The following is an 18067-nucleotide window of genomic DNA, read 5'->3' on the forward strand; positions in this document are numbered from 1 at the left end:
TCCCACTAAGTCCATGTCGAAGGACAAAGGTTCCTTTTGTGGGTTCTGCCTCGTCATAAATAGGCCTGTCCATCTCCAAACCATCAAAGTCACGAGGAGCATCCTATAAAAGAAAGGAAAAAAACCATTATAATACTAGCTATATACGTTAAAGTGAAGCGTATACTGCCATACTTGTTTAACAGTCTTCGAGTGAGGACAGTGGGATGGATAGTGATTGAGAAGATGAGAGGGTGGACATGTGGCTCCACCAATATGAAAGGTGGCCACACATTTTGTGATGAATAGGCCTAAATAAATAACGCAAATGTATGTTGTTTTAAAAAAAAAAAACATATTTAATCATTTATAAATGCCAACAAGGCTCCTAGATTTCAGAAAGTTAGGAGCCCAGTTGGCTCCCAAAATGTTCACTGTATTATTGTAGTGTAAATTGTACATAACACCCAATTATATATGGAGTGGATTGTTGGACTTCTTTGAATCAAACAGATGGCAAGTTTAGCACAGGAAGTATCAGCTATCATGATGGGATTATAGGAATGGCAGTACATGTTCCATCAAGATATTTTCCTCCAGGTCTGACACATAAATATCACAATATGCCATAAACAGGTTTCTGTTATGTTCTGCCCTTCCTGTCAGAAATACCTTTCTCTCGTGTACTTTCATCAAGTAAAAGTCCAATAACAAGTAAATAATGTTTGTAACATCAGGTACTAACAGGCACTGTACACGTTCAAGCACTTCGAGGCATTGGAGCCTGGTGGGTTTTTTACCACTGTCTTTGTTATCTTGTCTTGTCTTTGTTGTTGTGTATTATTACTGCCTACTTGACTATACGGCCTGTTAAAAGATATGCTTAATACATGTAGAAAACAATTACTCCCTCTATTGTCTCCAACAGGATCTAGGGATCTACCAGGGCTAGAAATTAACTTGCTGGGCTGGTTACGTGGTAGCAAACTTGTTCTACCTGAATAAAGATCGAGTATCGGCGCGATCACAATATCATTAAAGCGGGCGGTAATCGTGTTTTATTCATCTTTATCTGACCACCTGCAGGTTTCTATGTGGCGAACTAGGTGCTGCTTTCAAGCTTGAAATGGAGATCATGTCTTTTTTTTAACCGAATGCAAACATGTTGACAGCAAATGCACACCACACTATTCAAGAAACATATGTTACGAATTTATTACATTACATTACATTACATTGCATTTAGCTGACGCTTTTATCCAAAGCGACTTACAATAAGTACATTCGACCAGGAAGACACAACCTTGAAGAAAACAGAATCATATAAGAACATCAGGTTTCAAAGAGCCAATCGTTTCAAGTGCTGCTCAACTGGCTAAGCCAGTCCTTTATTAGTATATAAGTGCTCTGTTAGCAGTTATTTGTTAGTCATTCTATCGCTCGAAGTGGAGTCGAAAGAGATGAGTTTTCAGTCTGCGCCGGAAGGTGTGTAAGCTTTCTGCGGTCCTGATTTCAATGGGGAGCTCATTCCACCATCTTGGAGCCAGGATAGCAAATCCACGTGTTTTTGCTGATGGGAACTTGGGTCCCCCTCGCAGCGAGGGTGCAGCGAGCCGTTTGGCTGATGCAGAACGTAGAGCACGTGCTGGGGTGTACGGTTTAACCATGTCCTGGATGTAGGAAGGGCCAGATCCATTCGCAGCATGGTACGCAAGTACCAGTGTCTTGAAGTGGATTCTAGCAGTTACCGGAAGCCAGTGGAGGGAGCGGAGGAGCGGCGTGGGGTGGGAACATTTAGGAAGGTTGAAGACCAGACGAGCCGCTGCATTCTGGATGAGCTGCAGAGGTCGGATGGCACATGCAGGTAGACCAGCCAGGAGGGAGTTGCAGTAGTCTAGGCGTGAGGTGACGAGAGCCTGGACCAGAACCTGCGTCGCTTTCTGGGTCAGCTGGGGACGTATCTTCCTGATGTTGTAAAGCGTGTATCTGCAGCAGCGGGTTGTAGCAGTGATATTTGCAGTGAAGGACAGGTTGTTATCTAGGGTCACACCCAGATTCCTTGCAGTCTGAGTCGGGGAAACAACAGAGGTGCCGATGTTGATAGTCAGGTCAAGAGTGGGACAATCTTTTCCCGGAAGGAAAAGCACTTCAGTTTTGTCAAGGTTGAGCTTGAGATGATGAGCGGACATCCACTGAGAGATGTCAGCTAGACGAGCAGAGATGCGTGCGACCACCTGGGTCTCTGAGCGGGGAAAGGACAGAATTAATTGGGTGTCGTCAGCGTAGCAGTGGTATGAAAAACCATGCGGGCTAATGACAGATCCGAGCGAGTTTGTGTACAGGGAGAAGAGGAGGGGACCAAGAACAGAGCCCTGAGGGACCCCTGTAGTTAATTGACAAGGGTTGGACTCGGACCCTCTCCAAGTTACCCTGTAGGTACGGTCTTTGAGGTATGAGGTGAGGAGGGAAAGTGCAGAGCCTGAAACTCCAAGTTCTTGGAGAGATTTATAAACATAATTATATTGAATTGTGGTAATGTTCATGCATGGGGTGTCAAAAATTGGAGGCTATCGATAATACAAGCACTGAGTGACAAGTGCTCCACCCCCCACCCAATCACCAAATAAAATATAGTCGATCGAGCTAGAGATCTACAGACAAAGGGACATATATGCAGGGGCGGATCTATACAAATATTCATGGGGTGGCAGGAGATTTTGAGGGGTGGCAGAAGTATATGCTGATTTAATCGCAGTCATATCAATCAATGTTAACAATCACAAAGAGGTTAAGGAGGCAGCTTCCTCATACGTTGCACTCGGAGAGAAATAGTTGAGACAGAGACGATGAACTGTTAAGTCCTTAGGCATGGTTTATTTTACTCTGCACTGCAGGTGCATCCTTTCGCTCAGCCGAGCTAACTTAGAATAACAACACCTATTGCCTCACAGTGGTACAATAATAACATGACATCCCTTTGTGAGCTTGAGTACAGAATATACATATATATTAGTGCTGTCAAAATTATCGCGTTAACGGCGGTAATTAATTTTTTGAATTAATTGCGTTAAAATATTTAACGCATTTAACGCATGTGCAGAATGGCCCGCCCCATACGTGCCACCAGCGGCAGCGCCAGGGTATGGCTGGGGTAGGCTACACCCATACCAAGAAATTGCTTAGCCCCACCATGAAAAATGATGTTAAAGTAAGCAAAATAAAGTCTGCCAACTCGCGGAGTAAATTGCACAGACAGCAGTTTGTCAGATTGATTTCAGTAGCCACGGTTTTGAAAACTTTTGTCACGTAGTGATCGTCTTCTCAATATAACATCTTTGATAACGGCGTGGTGTTGTTGCAGGAAGTCCCGACGGAGAATACTTTTGCTGTAGTACAGGTAACACATAACTGGTACGCAGGTTATGTGCGTAATCTGAAATGCGCACCGTCACTTGTGTCACAAAGCGCATTTGCGTACCGACGTACTTGTGAAGCTTTTCCAGAAGGCGGTTAGATCACCGGACGACAGAGTCGGTCTCCGTGTGCACAGACAGGGCTGCTGTTAACGTCGGTGAAGATCTTTAGTTTCGTCTACAATAACTGCCTGCTCTTTTTAACCTCTTGAATGATTTCTTCCTTAACCATTGCAGCCAAACATTCCAGTATCTCGTTTTGATAGTTTTACTGGTGTACGTTGCATTTTTAGCTTGCTTTTCAAGGCTTTTTTTAATCATAGGATCATGGTTTCCCAGCAAATCTAACATAGCTATAAAAAAACACCTTTTTGTTCTGAGTCCGGATTCTCCCTGTGACCCCGCTGGGCTGTGTCTTCTGTGGCAGTTAGAATCAGAATCTCAGCTAGTGTTTTAATGTTTTGATTTTCAATCACCTGTTTCTTATTCCCATCATTGAGGTATTTCTGTCACTCATTTTCTTGTTTTCTCCCCATGCAAACATTGCATTTACATGGCTTTCAGATCGGACATGAGAACAGAAACCACTGTCTTTCGTTGTGGCCTTTTTCCAGTTACGATACCCGTCAATTGAGGTGAACACGGTCTTGGGGGCATCAGGTAAAGAGAAATGTCTACAGGGGAAACAATACGCTGAATCATTGGACTGTGAGTACTCAAGCCATGAATGAGTTGTGTTCCAGTCCGTTCTGAAGCTTCTTCTGGCTCCTCCCTGAAGGGTCTTTGGGAAACTCTCCCGTGTTGGCTGAGCTGGCTCCTCACACCTGGACTTGGATATGTCTAGAAAATGGGAGTAAAACATATTCAAACTGTAATAGAGCTTAACTGATTATAACACAGCTTGGAGCTGTCATTTATTCAATATGTGTTTAACCTACTGGCTGTGTTAATGCGTGCAACATGTTGGCCGGGGTGTGTATTGTTTTGGGTCATTTTTGAATTTCAACCTCAGCTGCTATAATAGGTCTAAAATACATTGTACACAAAATACTCACAATCTACCCTTTTCCTCATACTCAAAACTATCTAAGGAAAGCAAACATAATTTTTTTGAATTAATAATATATTTGTTAGACTGAGGCTAGCCCTGTCTCTTAAATAAACGGTTAACAATGTTCATACCATGTGGACCAACTCGACTGGCCGTTGGTTGCAAGGGCTTAGGAATATTCCTTTCCCCCTCACTGTCTGAGCTCTGCATGCCGTCTTGTTGTCTCTCACCTTGTCTATGTGATGCTCTCCCTTTTCCGTCTCTTCTTCTCTGTTGTGTTCTCCTTCCTCCTCCTGTCCCTGTTCATCTTTGCCTTCTATCTCATCACTGGCACTTTCCTGTTGCTGTTCTTCATCTCCTTCCACCTCCTCATGTCCCTGGTCATTTACCTTGTCACTTCCCTGTTGCTCAGCCTCACTTTCTATCCTCTTTGGTGAGAAAAAACTTGCAATGCCACGTTTCCTCTTCATTTCTATAAGATTCAAAGTCCATTTATTACATTGTTTTCTTTTATATTATCAGTAATCATTATTAATAATGGTGTTCAAATCAAAATGCTGTATGGGCAAATGCTTGTTGTTTTCCCACTTACTCTGTGCTTCAAACTCCAGCTTGTGGCCCAATCTTTGCTTGCAATCCAAACAGATTCCTGGAATAAGATTCAAAGTTATTATTGAAGAGCAGAATCGTTTAGCCTTGGTCAGGTCGTACATCTTGCTAAATGATTGATAATATAAAAATATTTCATGCATGACATTTTTTTAAACAAAAACCTAGCTAACGTTCTACGTACACTGTACAGTAAGTAAAGAGTTACTGATAATAACGTTACTCAACCGGATTTGTATCGTTTAAATATCAGCATTAACGTTATGATTCACATGGACATATCTAACTTCTCTCTTTTCTGTAACTGGAAAACATTAGCTTTGTTCTACACTTATTTCACAGGAGACGCAGTTGATCAGTCTTACCTCATTCCTTCCGTCTACTTCACCGAATGCTTCTCTATTTGTTCTGTCCCGTTCAAAATGAAATCGCCGCCAATCACATTTCAGCTCGCGCCAGGTAGGGGGGTAACTGGCTCGCGTCTTGTGCTGCATTCACTTGCACTCGGACATTAGAGATGTTTTCTCATAAATGTCCGATGAGCCACAACTTTTATTTCAAAACAAAGCTGCCAACTGGGATGTGTTTTAGTGTGGCAGCTGCCACCCCGGTAGATCCGCCCCTGCATATATGATACATGTACTTACACATTGATGACTGTATACAGTCTATCCATTAGCGATGACGGGTGACAGATGTGGCTGCGTCGATGGTCTTCAGCTCTTCAGACGCGGAGCATGGTAGCACGCTCTGCGGTTTCAGCGTACCACCTCGTTCGGGCAACGCAGAATCTGTCCGGCCTAAAGAGTTCACATAATATATAGGGTCTAGTAGTAGTACTATGGATCCCTAAGCATGATAAAGACTCACTTTTTCACGCGATTTTGACGACGCATATATTGTGAACAGGATCAAGAAAATAACGTTTACCGTGGCCGTGTTCTCAAGCGTGTACGGATGATAATGCCGAATTGCGCATTTGGCGGGCGAGGTATGGATCATCCAATGAGCGCGGAAGTGGAAGTGGATCGGGACTTGTCCTAAATGTGATTGGACAATCCGAAACCTCGTACCCAGAGTTCAATGCAGTATATTAGCGGGATTTTTGATCGCTGGAGATATATTCATTTTGAAGTTGAACGCATTATCAGTGATTGTTGTATTTGTATGTTGTATCAGCTTTACAAAGATTAAAAAACTAGTTGTGGAATAGATATAGATGGCAAAGAAAATGGGTTTCGCTCTCTTTGACTTTTTTAATGAGAATGCGGTTGACATCGGCAAGGTGTCGTGGATCCAAGAGCCTTCGTCTTCGACAATGGAATCCGTGTCGGTGAATGAAACGGTTGTTAAAGTGGCGTGGCCCAAAGGCGGAGTGGAGGGGAGCGATACCCAATTGTCGCTGGCTAACCCCCAGTTTCCACCGGGTCCGTTTGCGCCGCGGCGGTCGTAAAGATCGCGGCCACTCTAGTCAATGGGTGCTATTCCACCAGACGCGTCCCAGAAGCGGCTCGGCGCAGCGCTTCTCTAAAATTAGGATGAATCCTATTTTTACCGCGGCGCAGCCGTAACGTAAGGTCGGGCAGGCAGCCCCCCTCGCAGGAAGTGGACAGGTGAGCATCCGGGCCAGGCCCATCCCCCACATACACTAATTTAGCAGACCCCCCTCCTTCATCACAACACCTCCGATACGCACAATGGACGACGAGGTGTTCATAATTGAAGTGGAAAAACACACTATTTTATATGATGTAACCAATGCTTACTACAAGGACAACATCAGAAAGGACAAGGCCTGGTTTTTAGTCGCTGCAGTTTGTGGAGTGGAAGGTAACAACTACATATTAATGTTTTAAAGTGAATTAATACTTGTAGGTACAGTACAGAGCCACTCAATAAACACAATTTAAACAGACACAAAAATAAAACATTTAACTACAAATGTCCAGGATGCCCGAATCAATAACAAAACAGTTATAATTGTGACGATTCTAGTACACACTGGATTTTGGTTGTACATGTCTCTGGGCCATGCAGTGTTTAATTATTTACAACAAACCAGCTTTTTCTGTTTAACCCTTTCGGCGCGGCAGGCGACTAGTCGACGTTTGACCTTAATGCACTCGTGGCCTACATATATGAATGGAATATATATATCAAAAAAAATATATATATATATATATGAACTAAATATATACATATATATGATATATCCAGCGCTGAGCAATGCACAAAAAATATAAAATTAGCGCCAAAAGGGTTGAGCAAATTGTTCTAACAAACACTGCATACTATTGGGATGGGAAGTTAATTAGTTATTACCTTGCGTGCCTTACAGAGATGGAGATGATGGAGATGCATCGGTTGCTGGTTCCCCATCAGCAAAAAAGGATTTATCTTTTCAATTTGATGTTTCCGCTAAGTTGGAAGAGAATTCCAGATGTATTACTTCCAAACCCATCAGCTGGACTAGTGTCATGGTGCAGTGCCTGTGTCAATTTGTATATCCAATTCAATTTTAATTATATCAAAATGTAGCCTCCGTGGCGAAGTGGTTGGTACCGTCAGCGGCAGATCAATTCAAAAGAGTAGAGAATTGTTTAATCATTCATTTCATTATTCCAGATCTCTTAATGGCCTGGATATTGTGCAAAATGGTGGCCTAAAGATCCATTTCGCCATCACCATTATAATATACGTTGAAATTCCAATATCATCCACCTACTGTAACATACAGCAGCATCAACAGCAAACTCCAATATCATCAATTGTAATACCTGCTTCAGTCTGTGTGGATATTAGATGGTACATTATTATTATTATAATTATTATTAGTTACTTGTCACAGTCAATAAATAAAATACAATATGCATTTGGATTTCATTGCAGTTCCCAATAGCAAAGTGGCAGATTAGGCGATGTTCGACCACCTCGCTGCAGAAATTCATCAATGACCTCCTCCATGGCCTGTATTGTACAGAGTACATGGCCAAGCACTCACTTACTGGCTCCAAGGCCAGTAAGGAGTCTGATGCTGGCAAGAGGAAGGACAGCATTCCACAAGAAGAGGTTGCTGAAATAATTGGTAAGATTTGTTGATATGTAGCAATAGTCCCAGCTAACAAATGTACGTATTAACTACGTAGTTACAACGTAGTGGTTTAGTATAAATTCTGGACTGCCAGATACGTTTTTACTACGTAGTGAGATTACATAGTGAAATTACCAAATGGGCACCTTCTCATGACCTTTCAGCTTCCCCTGCAAATGTTTGTTTCTACTTTGTGCTAAACGTTGCTTCACATATCCTCCATGTTTTATGACTATTAAAGAAACATGTCATATTTTATCAAAACATGTCGTAGATCCCGCTGTAAAAGCGCAAAATCTGAACAAAGATTCCAACTGCCTGGCCAACTGCTCTATACATTGTGTGCAGTGTGCACACTTGTTCAGTTTCCTTTCGTAAAATGTATTCTAGTTTTCACACGATTCTCACATGAGCTAAAACACATACAAAAACTAATACTTTTTGTTCTATGGAGAAAATTGCTTCTATGCATTAATTAAATAACGTCAATTAACTAATATGTACAAAAACTAATCTCAGATCACCAAATAAACATGTCCTGGTGACGTATTCACAATAAAGGTGCACAATCCTGTACTGTTCTGCAAAACAATTTTATAGAAAATAGCTATTTTCTATAGGATTCTATAGATTATTTGGTGGAATCTATAGTAAAATTCATAGATGAATTATATAGAATACTTGCCACTATCCTGCAGTATATTCTACAGAGAAATTCTATAGATTATTTTGCAGAATCTATAGTAAAATCCATAGGTGAATTCTATAGAATATATGCAAACATTCTATAGTATTCTTCAAAGAAGTTCTATAGAAAGCATCCATGGGGTTTTCTATAGTATATCTACAGAACATTTCTATAGAATTCGTCCATAGATTTTTCTATAGATTTGATACGTTTTTCATTCATTGCATAACTACACCGTTTGTGTATTATGTCAATAAACCTTAGAAAATCTTGAAAGGGATGTGCAAAATAGTCATTATATACAGTCTTTAATTAACTATTAGTAGAGAATAACGAGTAATGAATATACTTTATAGGGATCCTATTAATATCTAATAATAAAAATATTGAAATTCAATAACATGCTTTAAGCACTAGGTGTCTCTTTATATCAGCTGTGCACCTTTATGGTGTAAATACAGCCTATCTACCAATTGGATCAAATATAAAAGTGAGCCGAATTAGTGTTGATACCGCAAGGAGACTTATTGTGTGAAAAGAAATGTAAGATGTTGTTTAATGGCTGATATATTTATGATCCACGTCACGTTTTCAGTTTCGGCGGCAGTTCTTCAAGTTTGTCCAAAGGTCTTCTCAGCAGGGCTCTATAAATAAAGAACTACGGCAGATATGTAATATTTAATGCAGCCGAACCGTGTATTACAATGCCGTTATGTGATGACCTTCAAAGAGAAAAGCAAAAATACTCGGAATAAAGTATTTTTTAATTTTTTTTAAATGTTTTCGTTCTGTTTCCGGTATTTGTTTATGACGATGTGAGATGGGGAAAATAACGTATCTATGCCACAATTTTAGATGCGGAGTTTGTTAAACTAATATGTTTGCGCTGTGGACCAACACTATACAGTACATTGACGGGGAAGGGGGTAGCAATAAAGATAACACCATTAAACAGTTACAAAACATAACAGAAATAATATCGATAGCAGCGTCCCTAGCAACCACCTTGGTAACAATGAAAACGTTGTATGGACACCATGTCCTGAAGTAATCTTCGTAATAACTAGCAAACTAAAGATCATGTATGTGAGGAAATAATTGTGTCTTTACTTAACCTCTTAAGCCCTGAGCCTGTTTTTCAGGTTTCAGGCTCGAAAATGCTATGCCCAAAACAAATGACTATAACTTAACTTCTAAAAGGGTTATATGAATAATTTATTTTATCAAAGCAAGGTTACATCTGTGAGTTGGATGTAGAAGTCTCAGAATCAATATAGATGTTTCTGTGTCAGAGTAAATTCAGATGGAACATGTAAATTCCTGTCTTCGCCTAAAGAAAACCCATTACTTATAGTGAAGACCAACCTTGAATGATGGGTTAGTAGCCTAAAAGCTTTAGGAATCCAAAGTATAACATATAATAAGTACCCTGTATCAAGATTGAGGCAAAACAAGTGAAGTTTGACCTTTTTAGAGAGGTTTATGAAAAGGTAGTCCAGGCGGACTGACCTTTGGGCACATTTTGGCACATTTGGATACCATCAGTGCCATTTGACCTTTTTCAGGTACCATAGTGTAAAAATAATTTTATCATCTTGGCTTAGTCTTGGCTCGTCTGTGTCAAACTCTGCATCGTGGCACGAAAGTGTATTGTGACCGGTTCTTCACAAGCATCCGAGGTGTGGAACAAATGATGTAGAAGGAGATGTACATTACTGGTACAATAATGAAGAACCGAGTCGCTGGCGCGAAGGAGAAGCTACCCTCTGACAAGACCATGAAAAAGACGGAAAGTTGCGTGTAGTGAAGTGGTACGGCAACAAACCGGTATTGATGATGTCTGTTGTTCATGGCAGAGAGCCTGAAGACACCTGCCAGCGCTGGGACAAGACATTGAAACAATATGTGACTGTCTCGCGACCAAGCATTGTCCGTGAGTACAACCTCAAGATGGGTGGAGTTGATTTGATCGATAGAATGATTAGCTACTATCACATGAGCGCCCGTACTAAGAAGTGGACGATGCGGATGCTAATGCACTTCACGGATCTGGCTTTAGCCAACAGCTGGCTACTCTACCGCAAATACCTCGCAATGTGTGCTGCACCAAAGAAGAGCATCATGCAGTTCCTTGAGTTCCGTACGGACATGGCTACGACCCTCTTGGCCCAGCATCACGGTCAAGGAAGCGATGCTGACCTCTCTGAACAGTCAGAGGAAGAAGACAACTCAAATCAAGGGAAGAAACGTCCTGTGACGGCAGTACCCCATGTCTCGGTCCGCAGGAGGGCGAATGCCCATCTCCTAGAGATGATTAGCCTGAAGAACGCGGCGCGCTGCAGGGTAGCAGGCTGCACTGCAAGAACCCGAGTGCGTTGTGTGACCTGCAAAGTGTTCTTGTGCTTGCAAGGCGATCGCAACTGTTACACAGCCTTTCACACACAGGTGTGTACATGTTCCTAAAGAAAAGGGCATTCCTATTTATTTTTTTACATGACCCAGGGCTCGACATTAAGGACTGCCCGATGGCCCGGGGCCATCTAGCATTTAGCTCGGGCAATGAAGCCTCACCTGCTCGTTCCCGATCGGGCAATCTATCATGCCAGTATCATGCAGCTTGCGGATCCAGTAATGAGTGACCCGACAGTAAAACTAAACATATCTATAACTAGTTTAGGTAGTTTGAGAGGTAATTAAAATAGCTACGTGTGATAACCTGAAGTGTGTGTTTTGTTCCGCTCACCGCTGCATGTGATTATGCAGAGCTGCGTGTCGAGTCTCGACTCGTCAGCAGCAGCTGATCTCTCTCTCCCGCCAGATTAGACTTCACTCGCGTGTATGTCCATATCGATCAGATCCAGCTAGTTCTAGCTAATGATATGACTACCTGCTTATTAAAAGACAACTACACAATAAGTGTCGCTATGCAACTGGGTGAGGCCACAAAGTATAGCGCAGCATTATGCATTTGTTTACATGCCCACCGGAACCCCGAGGCATTACCAACAGATCAACGCACAATCAACCCATCCAGGACATCTCTCTCTCCACATTACGTGTTAGACATTAGAGTTGACTATTCTTGTCTGTCACATAAGTGGCGCAACTGAATACTACCCGGACAATGAATCGAATGCAACCACATTTTCGCGGGAATTTCAGTTTGTTACGGATTCTGATGCTGAATACATAATGATCAAATAATTTAAAGTCAGAGTGTATTACAATGTTTCTTAGTCCACCAAAGCAAGGTGAACAACCTGGAAAGAAGAGAAAGACTGAGCTGCAGCCCCCCCCCGAAAAAAGAGAATCAAAGTCATAGGTATGTGCCCAATAGTTTTTCTTCAAAAGTAAATATTTTCTTCATAAGTAAATATGGGCATAACATGTTTTAATAGATCATTTTTTTATGGTGGTCCAGAGACAGGAATATAATTTCACATTTGTTATGATATTGTGACGACCCCTCCACACCACGTGGGGTGCCGTCTGGTTGTGTGTGTGGTTTTGTGTGTGATTGCAGGTTCCAGCTGCAGCTGTCTGATGAGGCGCACCTGGAAAGGAAGAGGATATAGGAGGAGCCCAGCCGTTACGTCGCTCTGTCTTCTCTGGGCACTTGTCCTGTGCAGCGTCAGGGACCTGTTGCCGGTTCTTGTTGTTTGTTTGTTTGTTTTGGAATAAATGAACATTATTTATCATACCCCTCGTCTCGCCTCCCCGCTTTATGTTGCAGCCCAGGAGCCGGGTTGTAACAATATAAATGATTTTGTATGGTGGTCCAGAGACAGGGGTTGTATGTGTTTGCAGATGTGCTCATCAAGCACCTGGAGAAAAGATTCCAAGATCTCCAGAAAGGGAGTGTCTCTTCAACCCCAGTCAGTGGCCCTCTGACAGACAGGATCTGGCTGCCTATGGCAAACAAGACTTTTCTGATATATGTGAGCATTATCAGCCCCTGATGGACGAGCACAGTGTTACAACTAAAATGCTGAAGTCTGAGTTCAGCCTCTACAAGAGTTATGCAGCAGCCCGCACACTTCGAATGCCACAGATCTTCTCTGGCATCCTGTGTGACACTGAGAGATGCAAACAGTATAAGGGGCTGTCAATACTGTTCGAAATACACCTTGTTCTGGCAATCAACACTGCAGTGTGTTCAGCTGCATGAAGAGGGTGAAGAACGACTGGCGTTCCTGTCTGGGTACTGAGCAGCTCAGCCGCCTGATGTTTTCCTCCATTGAGGGGCCCCCGTGGCAGAAGGAGCAGGAGCAGGAGATACGGGACGACCTCTATGAAGACCTGGTTCTTATGGATCAGGAAGCCGAGCAGGAGGAGAATGTGCGCCAGGAGGCCATATCTGACGAGCTCGGACTTGAGGCAAAGAATGTGGCTGCTGGCGAGAAGCGCTTATCTGAGTCGTCAAGAGCTTCAGCCGAGTCAGACAGACGAGTCAGACATTGACACTTTCTTGAAAGACTATTAGTCGTTGAATCAGCAAACACAAACAAGAAGAAGTGAAATTAAGAATAAAATTGAAATTGTACAATATAATATTGTGGTGGTTCATCTTATAATTCTAGAGAATGCACCAGACAGCATCTAAGACCTGCAGGTCCCCCAAACCTTTCGTGTGTCATTTCGTCCGTGCGCATTTTTCAGGGCCATCTCTATTGGACTCAGGGCCATCTGTAAATTAGCTTAGATGGCCCACAGGGCTAATCCTTAATGTCATGCCCTGATGACCAATGCAACATTTCACATAAGCCGTACTGTAACTGTGACTGTCCAAGTTTTTGTGACTGTTTTGTTTTTTCACAATGATGTTCAAAACACATACAATAGTAGCCTATGTTATTAGATGCAACAGTGACAACGCAAAATGCTTTGAATGTTTTATATCTTGTTACAGGCATATGATGTCTTCCTGCAACTGTTTGTAGCGTTTTAAATGAGCCGTACTGTAGTCGTGACAGTCCAAAAGGTGCAAAATGCAGTGTTTTCATGTTGTTTTTACTCTCAGATGTTCAAAACATACAAAAGTATGTGTGTATAAGTTATTAATACATGCACAAGTATGTGTGTATAAGTTATTAATACATGCAAAAGCAGCCAGGAAAAACTGCTGTGTTCAAGATGGAAATAAGAGTTTTTCACTCTATTACAAAAAGGTGACTTTAATGACTTTTTTGGAAATTCAGAACGAGTGTCTACATATGTGGACATCATGTTTCTCTAAAAGTACATCATGTCAAAAGATGATACTTAGTTTTTATACTTATCAGGTTCCAATAAGCCCAAAGAGAAATAAAAAATGCATGTAAAAAAACAGCTTGGGTCTTAAGGTATTTGACCTTTCGGCCTGTTGACATTTACGACGAAGCCTAAAGGATTCTTCCTATATTTTAGAAATTCCTTGCGGCGAGGAGCTTCTGGGACGCTTCGATCCCCGGCGCAGCGGGTCTGGTGGAATAGCACCCATTGACTAGAGGTGGAGGCCTCGGCAGCTGAGGTGGAGGCCTCGGCAGCAGAGGTGGAGGCCTCTGCAGCAGAGGTGGAGGCCTCGGCAGCAGAGGTGGAGGCCTCGGCAGCAGAGGTGGAGGCCTCGGCAGCAGAGGTGGAGGCCTCGGCAGCAGAGGTGGAAGCCTCGGCAGCAGAGGTGGAGGCCTCGGCAGCTGAGGTGGAGGCCTCAGCAGCAGCAGAGGTGGAGGCCTCAGCAGCAGCAGAGGTGGGGGCCTCAGCAGCTGAGGTGGGGGCCTCAGCAGCTGAGGTGGAGGCCTCAGCAGCAGAGGTGGAGGCCTCAGCAGCAGAGGTGGAGTCCTCAGCAGCTGAGGTGGAGGCCCTTCTTCAGCAGAGGTGGAGGCCTCAGCAGCAGTCTGGCCATGGCTTGACATCGGGCATGAGGCAACTAGGCTGGGAGGCTGGATTGATGGCCTTCCCCCAATTGCCTCATGATGGCCTCAAAGCATGGCCAGGTAGCTGCTGAGGCCTCTCCTCGTCTGCTCCTGTCCCAGTTAGAGGATTCTTTAACTCCTATTGACAACACGGAGAACAGACTGTTAGTGAAAGGGCAGTGAGGGCAACATTACCTGACGCTTTTATCCAAAGCGACTTATAATAAGTGCGTTCGACCAAGAAGATACAACCTTGAAGAAAACAGAATGATATAAGTACATCAGGTTTCATAGAGCCAAACACTTCAAGTGCTACTCAACTGGCTTTAGACAAGCCAGTCCTTTGTTAGTATATAAGAGCTTTGTTAGTATTTAAATGCACAGCATACGAAAATGTGTACTAATGATAAATGTGTAATTGCTTACGCTTTAAAAGTTAAAAAGTGTAAGCAACTAAGCAAATTCACATTTTAATCTAGGAGGCTGGGGTCGCCAGTTTAAGTCTGTAGCATAAAGTCTACAAACACTAACCCCCCACAGCGCCCAGCCATGGGATTTGCTGTACCTTGTTTTTTGTTTTCAAGTTGTCCCATTTCTTTGCTGTCTGTGGACCAGTCACCTGGCCCTCCAGACCCATCTCTCTAACAACCTGCCTTTTAGTGACAAATTGTCTGTCATGATCGGTTGTTTCCGTGAACGACGGAATATTCCCTCGCCTTAAATGCCGCGGCCGCAAGGCATTGTGGGGCAGCATTGTCTCCTCTCCTTTCAGTGAGGGAGGTCCAGTGGTTCCTAAGCTAAAGGAGGTTATAAAGGAAGTTTGAAACCTCCTTTCCTATCATCTAGAGCAGGGGTAGATTATAGAGAATTGGAACGGCACTTATCATGGCTGCCACTGCGGGACTTCCGGGCCATTTCACTCCGTTAGGAAGGTTCCTAAGCTAAAAGGACTATTCGACTTCAGACACGCCCCCAGGAAGTGCGGAGTCTGATGAGAATATTCGTTGTGGCCAAACGGCGGTACTACACTTCCTTTAGGTTGCTGGGCCCGGAAACACTTTGTCCCATTGACTTACATGGGGAAAGAGTGGTCTGTAAATCGTTGGATAATTTTTTTAAACTAGATAAACTACCCAGTATGAACACTTGTATAGCCCTTATTAAAAACATTCGGTCCTCAAGTTGTAAAATGTGCTAATAACGTTATTCTGAGAGTTATTTCCCTCTGCATTATGAACGCGCATCTAACCCACGGGATCGCGCTGCCCGGCACATTCATGTTACGTGTTCAGCACTACATGCGTTTATCTTTACCCATGGATGCACAATAACAACGGACCATATCGCCTTACTGCCAGCCCACGGAGCTAAGCCTTCCCAAATATTTTTGTCACTGCATCCTGGTAAAATTTAAATATAATGTATGTCTTTGATTCTTTGACATTAGCGCTGCTATGCAGCCACCGGACAGCGTGCCGTTGCACGCGCAGGTATCTTTGTGTCAAGTGGGCTTTGCTGTCGGATCGTGATGTGATTGGCCACAGAGGGGTTGGCCAATCACATCACGATCCGACAGCGAAGCCCGCTAATTTCAAATGCAAAATTAGCTACTGTATATTATAGTGTACACAGTAGGCCTACATTGGCGGTCGAAAATGGATATACGGACTTTTTTCAAGGCAAACATTACAACTAATCCCGATGTCACGACGAACACCTGGAAAGATAAGGTTGCAACGAAGCCAGGCAGTGCCTGGGGCAAGCCGGGAATCGAGCCGGGAACGGCGGGATGCGAGCCGCGAACCGAGCCGGGAACGGCGGGATGCGAGCCGGGAGGCGATATTATCAATGGCACCACATTGTAACGTTGTACTTGTAACAACGACAACCGCCTCACAATACGCTATGTTGTAGCGTTAATAAACTAAACAATTTAATTTAGTAGTTTAGCCTTCCCAAACCTGAGCCTCACGCGCCGCCTATGGGCTGTATGATTACATCTTGTACGGTAAATGTTGTATTAAATAAAGTTCATATTAACGTCCCAGTAGCTTATTATTGCACTATGTAGCTTATTGCACTGTGTATATATATATACACAGTGCAATAATTATTTCATGCTAAATGAAGCTCTGTTGGATATCACTAGATCCTGTTACAGCGTAATATAAGTACATAACGATTGATGTGCACATTAGCATAATTACTAGCTAGCCGCTAGCTGCCACCTCGTTAATATCAAATCCATCATAACAATCCATTACCATGCTGTCATGAACGTGCGGTTCCGTTACGTGTACACAAATTGACGTGCTTGATGTGAACGAGCATTTTGGTTAAAGTTGTGCATGCACTATGAGCGCACATACGGGTACTTCTCAGGCATGCTGTGTAATGTGACGTTTCACTCTCTCAAAAGTTGGGCCATTTTATCATCATGCGCTAATGAGCAGCTCTCATAGGAATGAATGAGGCCCCGCCTCCCACGCTGTATCCAGTTCTTATTATACATCCATGGACTTCAGCCCATACAATGTTCTTGTTATTATTTACTTCCTGTCTGCCTTTCCTGCTGTTCCCCTTTAGTTTCGATCAGCTCGCTTCTCCCTCACAATGAGTTTGACCTCAACACCCTATTTAACTTCAAATACCTAATAAATATATTGCTGCCTTAGATCTTTGATTGCTGCTTTGAAAAAGTAGTTATCTCTCAAAGACAGATAAGCATATGCTTAGGAACCACAGGGGCAGATTTGTGGGTTGTGGAAAGTGTGCAGTATGAAATACGTTTTATACGTGGGTTTGCTATCCTGGCTCCAAGATGGTGGAATGAGCTCCCATTGGCATCAGGACGGCAGAAAGCTCACACACCTTCCAGACTGAAACTCATCTCTTTCGACTCCACTTCGAGCGATAGAACTATTAACAAAGCACTTATATACTAATAAAGGGCTGGCTTATCTATAGTCAGTTGAGTAGCACTTGAACTGATTGGCTCTATGAAACCTGATGTACTTTATGATTCTGTTTTCTTCAAGGTTGTATCTTCCTGGTCGAATGCACTTATTGTAAGTCGCTTTGGATAAAAGCGTCAGCTAAATGCAATGTAATGTAATGTCATACTTGAAAGAGATCATGCAGCAAAAAATAATAATTGGCCGGTTGCAAATTCAAACTATACTACTGAGGGACAGCAAATGGACCAGTTTTCTATTTGTTGTTAGTAAGCACACCATTTCCTTTTTGGATCTGATGTAACTGATAATCCTTGCAGCTTTCAGCAATATTTCTTTTATTTTTATTTTGACACTGCATCAGATAATTGGCAAGTCTTGCAGGGCTAAG

The sequence above is a fragment of the Pseudochaenichthys georgianus genome, chromosome 10, assembly GCF_902827115.2.
Source record: "Pseudochaenichthys georgianus chromosome 10, fPseGeo1.2, whole genome shotgun sequence".
Taxonomy (NCBI): Eukaryota; Metazoa; Chordata; class Actinopteri; order Perciformes; family Channichthyidae; genus Pseudochaenichthys; species Pseudochaenichthys georgianus.